The sequence below is a fragment of the Tamandua tetradactyla genome, chromosome 24 (genome assembly GCF_023851605.1).
Source record: "Tamandua tetradactyla isolate mTamTet1 chromosome 24, mTamTet1.pri, whole genome shotgun sequence".
Lineage (NCBI taxonomy): Eukaryota > Metazoa > Chordata > Mammalia > Pilosa > Myrmecophagidae > Tamandua > Tamandua tetradactyla.
Genome location: NC_135350.1, coordinates 7,182,035 through 7,188,796, shown reverse-complemented (window position 1 = coordinate 7,188,796; position 6,762 = coordinate 7,182,035). Strand labels below are relative to the sequence as shown.

Below are 6,762 nucleotides of genomic sequence, written 5' to 3'. Positions count from 1 at the left end.
GGGCTCTCTCCAGGTTCTGGCTGCTTAACATCTCATGGTGACATCTGCTGAGATCCAAGCATCTCCAAATACCTGTGTCTCTGTTCTCCAAGTGTCAGAATCTGTGTCAGCTCTGCTCTGAAGCTTCTGTCGGTTGTGAGGTTTCTCTCATTTCTGACTCTCTCCATAATGTCTTCTCTTTTAAAGGATTCCGGTAAACGAATCAATACTCACCTGGGATGGGTGGGGTCCCATCTCCATCTAATCAAAAGCAACACCTATAATAAGGCCTGTCACAGCTCCATGGAGATAATCTAATCAATGTTTCTCCCCTACAATATTGAATTAAGATGAAAAGAACTGGCTGCCCCCAGAAGATTGAATCTGGAGTAAAACATTGCTTTGCTGGGGAACATTATATTTTCAAACCAGCAATTATATTTGTATATTATTTTTGAAATGTTTATGCATTTCTTCTCTCCTCCCATTGTAAGGAATAGGATCCATCAATTAAGTTCTGTAGGTGGCAGTGGGGATAACTGAGCAGAAAGTATATTGCTGACTTTTGCCAAGTAACACTATTGTAGAGATTCTCTTCGTTTCTAATCTAAAATTTCCAGAACTTTTTGCTTGTTGTATTTATTCTCCATACATTAATTAGAAGAAATAAACAAGTTCATTAATACAGGTGTTTAAGTCCCCACAGTACTTTTTAAAATTGAGGACTGGTGGGGTGTTTAATAAATGTCTGCAATTGACATATAATTGTTAAACTGATAAAAGGAGTAGAACTAATGAGATTAACAAAATAAATTTAAGAACAGCTTTTTAATAAATATTAGGTCACATGTTACAATAAGAGGCAAAACATTAGAAGAGCTTGGTGATCTTGTTAGAAAACTATATGAAAAAAAAGTCCTACAATCAAGAAAGATGCAAAAGCACTAAGAGCACACACACATTTATACATATTTTGCACTATATCATGCTGCTTTCAATACTGGAAAATCCCTTGTTAAAATCATCAATAAATACAACAGCCCCACAAACCTTACTAAGCTAACAAGCTCTTTTATTACTACTTGTAGAAAGATAATATTGACAGCTAGCATTTATTGAGCACTTATGTGCCAGGTACTGTGTCCTGTGCCATACATGTTTTAACTTCTGGGATTCTCATAATAACTTCATGACATAGATACTATTATTATATTTATTGTGCAGTTAAGGATATAAAGGCACAGAGAGAAGTTAGCTAACACACCAAAGGTTATAAGATGGTGAAGCTGAAGTTTGGTTTTAGGACGTTTGGTTTCAAAGTTTATGGATAATAAACTTGGTTAAGCTAGAATTTCTTATACAGTTGTTGATTATTTTCCAATAAAATGACTGGACCCAACTAGCTGAAGAACCAGTAAAAAGCATTCTTTTAAATAAAAAACTAGGTATACTGGGAGTTGTGTCTAACAGAAATAATGGGAGAATTTTTAATATACTCCTTACTGGTTGCAACTTCCTTACTAAATATATGCCATCCAATTCTGCATTCCATAAACCAAAGATGACACAGAGAATCTTGCATGAGTCTGGATGTAGGGTTGGCAGATGGATTAAATGTGAAAAATATGCTTCCGTTCTTAGAGAAAAGAAGCTATGCCTTCATTATTTACTTTAGTCCGCCATTCAATTAAAATAAATGCTGAATGCTAGGGGATTAAAAAAAAAATAACCTCACTGATTTCTTGCTTTTATGATTTCAAATTCCAAAAATGTAAACCACCTACCTACACAATCATTTGCATTTGCAGATTTGCAGTCTTCTGTGGAGCAGAGCTGTAAGAAATTTTAAAAAATCACTATAGAAGGCAATATAGACAGACGTACATATCCACACATAATATATATAGTAGTATCCTTTCCATTCAAAAATCTGACAAAAATGTTACATGATGGTCATTTTACATGATTTTATTAAGCAAAGGGCTGTGACAAAAACTTTAGATTTTCATAAAATTTTTAAAATTATGTTTTTGCTTGAATTTCCAATGATTGCATTTAATCAAGAATTTATTATATGTATTATCAGAACAGTAGGTTTCAAGAGACATTTGACACTTGAGGAAACAACTTTTAAATTTAGAGATGGTTTATGTTGATTGTCATATGCTTTTCTAATGTTTATTGTTACTTTAATTTTTATGCAAGTTTAAAAAAATAACACAGAAGACACTAATCTCCTTAGGTTGGGTACATGGGAAAAATAATTCCTATGTTTTCATGATATTTCGAATTTCTAAACTGCAAAGAAAGAACACGTATTTTTTGAAATCAGTATTTGCAAATCTCTCCATTGGTGAGCATTCTTGAATATATGGACTTCGGTCACTGCACTTATTAAATATAGAAATCTTAATAAAATGACAGCCAAGGGTGTCTGTTTCCATTTCCTTATTTCAAGGCAGAAAGTTCCAACCTATTTCTGATTCTGGGTTTGGAGCAAGGAAAGAGCGATTTGAATTGGGATTTTTAAATGTCCAATATTTAACCTTTCTTTGCGTTGGCAACGGCTGTTTCTGGAGTTTATGAGACATGATTTTGCTTTCTGAAAGATGAAACATAAATAATTCTGTACACACACAAACACTCAGAATTCGAATATATACTGGATTCAAGGCCAATCAGGTTCGAAGGAAAAGTGAACCACTGTTGCGCTTTACTGGGTTCTCATGAAGTTTACAATCTACCATCAACCATGTAAGGACACTTGGCCTCGGGTCTGAGGCGTCCCATGAAAGGACGCAGGAGGCTGCAGGAGCAGCATTCCTGGGACGCAAAGTTGCTTCCTGGCCTAGACGCCAACTTGGCAAGAATGTGCTGCTGGCAAACAGACTGAGGATAAAGTCGCCACAGACTCAACCAGACAAATCATAAATGGCCCTTTCAGTTCGAGCTTGCAAGGAAGATGTCTTTGCAAATGTCAAAGCCGAGCAACCCAATTTACTTTTTCTAGTCTCCCCAAACCTACGGTTTCTAATGCTTTCCGCTGGACGAGGGCCAGAAATGGAGCCTGAGTTGGTGACAGCACAGGTGCCTTATCACCTAAGCGCTCCGTTCTTCAGCATTTTCTCACCCCTTTGCCCAACTGCAACTTTTGAAAGGGTTTGGTAGAAGTGAAGCAGAGTGGAAAGTGTGGATGATAAGAGAAGACGCAAAGTGCGCTGTGCTGGTGATTTAAAAAAAAAAAAAAAGGGCGGGCACAGGACCAGGCGGGTGGTGGCAAAAAGGACACAGGACACGCCCTTCGGGAGGACTAGGGGGCGGGGCCATATGCCAGTTGCAGGGTTCGCAGCTAGCGTGCACCCGAAGGAATCGAGAGCGTCCCAGGCTGCTCACTTTTCGCCGTTTCGCTGGGGAGCATCCTCGTCCCTCGCTCCACCGACGCGTGCGTGGCACGAAGGCGCGTCCGCGGCACGAAGGCGCGTCCGCATCCATGCCCTAAGCAGGGTGGTAAGAAGCGCGGCCGGAGGCTTGGGATGCGAAGCTGAGCGCTTGGCGGCGGCCTCGGCGTCGTGCCCGCTGGGCCAGGGGCGGGAGGAGAGGGGCGCAGCAGCTTCGCTCGCAGCGCGCGGGGCGGGGCACGACCGGGGCGGCCGGCGGGGAGGGGGGTGCGCGGCCGCGGGGAGCGGCGAAGGGGCAGGCGCGCTGTGGGCCCGAGGGGAGGGCGCGGTTAAAGAAAGCATGGCCATCCGCGGAGCCCCCTGAGAGCCCGTCCTAAACCAATTTACTAACTCTGCTACCTCCCGCACGCCCACAAACCCCCGAAGGCGGCGATACCTGATCCAGCGCACAAACAAGGGTCCCTTCTGTCCCCGGATACAGTTACGCGACAGAGCCACCCTCCGACTCACGCGCAGCAGCCAAGGGACTCGGTAAGCGGAGGGACCTCGCCTGTCCCGCGCGGACTGAAGCGGGCGGGCTGGGAGGAGGGGAGGGGCATGGTTTGCTCCCGGGGGTGAGTGCGGGGAGAATGGCTACGACCCAGGGGCGGAAAGCGCAGATGGGGTTGGGCTGAGGGAGTTGGGAATGATCCTGGGCGGTGGGGGGTGGGGGCGGGGGAGAAGGGCTGAGGACTGGCGGTGGAGATGTGAGGGACCCGCGTTCTAGGCTGCCCCTCGTCGCCCCCGCGCCGCTTTCCCTCTCACGTGGCGCCGTTTAAGAGGCGTCTCGCATTTGCGCGTGCAGGCGGAGGAGGGGATAACAGGACGCCGGGCGCCAGGACTACCTCCTGGACGCAGGACCTTGCCTTAGACCTTGAGACTGGGGCACCGAGGAGCCCTGAGGCTAGAGTTCGCTTCCGAGAGGGAATGGGGGGTCGGGGATTCGGGACCTCTGCAACTCCGCCCCGCCTTGCTCCTAAGGGAGCAGCCGAGCGGCGCGCGTCGAGCGTGGCGAGGTCTCGGAACGGCACACACACGCACACACACACGGCCCTTTCAGCACCCGCGGGTCCCCCCGTGACCGTGTGACACCCCCCCTCTCCCCGAAAAGGGCAGCGGGGCCAGAGGCACGCGCGGATCCCCGCGCGGATGAGCGAACGATCGCCGGAGTCGTTGTTTTAAAGAAGCGTGTGTGGGCCTCTGGGCTGAGAGAAGGATGCGCTGTCGAGAGAAGGGCGCCGTCCAGGGGCTGGAGGAGTGGCGAGGGGGCCGGGGAAGAGTGGCTTGGAATAAAGGAGTCGAACCGCATTGGACGGTGCAAGTATGTGCCGTGCGACGGGGCAGAAGGACAATCCGAGGTGTCAGGGCGGGTACCTGAACTGTATGTGTAAAACCACCGGTTTAATTGAGGGTTTGTAAGTTGGATGCAGAGAACGTTCCCCAGCATCCCCATCCCCGCAGCAGTTCCTAAGGGGAAAGATTGCCCTTTTCCTGTACTTGTAATTCTGCTTCCCATCACCTTCAAGCATTAAACGGGGCTGGCGGGCGGGAGAGAGAACTTCGGAAGGCTAGATTGGGTTGCACTTTTCCTTCTCAGTAGAGAAAGGGCATGTCACAGGAAGAAGGGATGGATAGCGTTTTCAAGGCAGGCTGACTCCAAGAGTCACTAACATGATAGGCTAGTGTGGGAAAACACAGCTTTTATTTCAAGTGCATTTCGCTCGGAAAAGGTTAAACAAACAAACACTAGCCCCATCAGTCTGGGTCAAGTGTGTTGTTACTTCTATTTATGATAATTTCACGTTCAAAAAGTCAGTTTTCACTTGGAAGTGGTCTGCTTCAGTCCTGCCTGCGTGTCCCTAGAGAAAATTGCCATTTGAAGGAAGGCTAGAAAGTGCTTTTTAGTTGGTATTTTAATAGTATTAGGAGGAATCTCACATTGTCCCATGGAGATTTTTTCAATTAAGAGTCATACACCTAAATATTATATGGAAGGGAGATGAGAAATTTGTGTTGATTGGATCAAGTTTGATCCTGTGTTCTTTCCATCTCAGAAGGGAAAGAGCAGACTTAGTTTTCTCCTCTAGAGACTATCTCATGGTGAATTGAGGTTCTGCTTTAGGAATGTGCTTCTGTTCAGCAGTTATTCTGGATAATTCCATCGGGAAAGAACTCTCATATTGCTTGATTTTCATGCTGTCCGCAAGGTTAATTTGACATCTAGTATTCTATGACTTAGTGCTATAACAAATGTTAAAAATTAGAGCCAAGCATAGTACCCCGACATTTAATAAAAGCTTCTTAGTATATGGAAACTTGGGCATAACTGCGCAGAAAGTATACTACTGACTTATTCCAAGAAACGCTACTGTAGAGATTCCAAGTGTTTTTTTTAAACTAAAATTTCCAGAACTTTTTCTTGTTGTGTTTATCTTTTGTGCATTTATTAGAAGAGACAAGCTTAGTAAATGAAGATGGTTAAATCAAGATTTGCTTTTGTAAAATCTACTTTTTGTTTAAAAACTTTGGCAGACAATTTTACAATAATTTGAATTATTTGAAACAATTCTGGTGCATTACTAATAGGCATCAACTAAATTACCATTTAAATATTGCTGAAGAGTAAAGAAAACCATAATCTCAATTCTCAAACCCCTTTCCAAAATTATTTATGTGGCTTAATTTATCAGATAATAATGTTCTAGTTCTCCTCTAGTTCTGTGTAGACACAGAAGATCCAGAAGCATTCTGGGTGTAAGATGGGGAACAAGTTAAGCAAGTCTCTTCTGCACCTCATTGTGCTTTATCTGCATAGCTCAGCTTTTGTTGAACTTCTAGATTGAAAGTCGAGTCTGCATTTCTTCATAGACTTGTGTCTGCAAGCTTTAGGTTAAACATCAACCTTTTAACTCGTACAGTATAGAGCAAGAGAGGTAGGCGGAGAAGCAGGGGAGAGCAGCTTTTTAGTAGCTGAAGGAGGAAAAAGTCTCAAGAAGTGAGAGGTCAGTTAGTAAGAGGAAGAACAACAGATAGTCCTGGTTTGGCCCCTGAACAGCTTTGTAGCCTTGGACTCACAAGTTAGTTCCATTTTCTTATTTACGAAATTGGAATAAAAGAGTCTTCTCTGCTGTATAGGACTGTAAAGAGATGTCTGTAAAGTACAGTGCTTGGAAGGTTAGTGGTTTGTGTTCGATAAATGCTAGTTGTTTTTATGAAGAGCAAGTCTTGGGTTTGGTTATTAGGAGGTCAAGGACTAGTGCTTGCTCTTAGGGTTTAGGGATAGTGATTGATAAAGACAGTGCTTAAAGATGAACACAATCATATTTATAGCATTTGGGCAGACGCC

General features: G+C 44.2%; 1 protein-coding gene across 4 annotated transcripts in view; it reads left to right on the top strand.

Annotated features, from left to right (window-relative positions):
- Window positions 1–3,437: 3,437 nt before the first annotated feature.
- The window catches only part of UGT8 (UDP glycosyltransferase 8), an 83,098-nt gene continuing 79,773 nt past the window's right edge, over window positions 3,438–6,762 (top strand). For all 4 annotated transcript variants that reach the window (XM_077142454.1, XM_077142452.1, XM_077142451.1 and 1 more), the window contains exons 1-2: window positions 3,438–3,486; window positions 3,804–3,908. The gene's annotated coding sequence lies outside the window, so the exon portion shown is untranslated. The remainder of the gene's footprint in view (window positions 3,487–3,803; window positions 3,909–6,762) is intronic.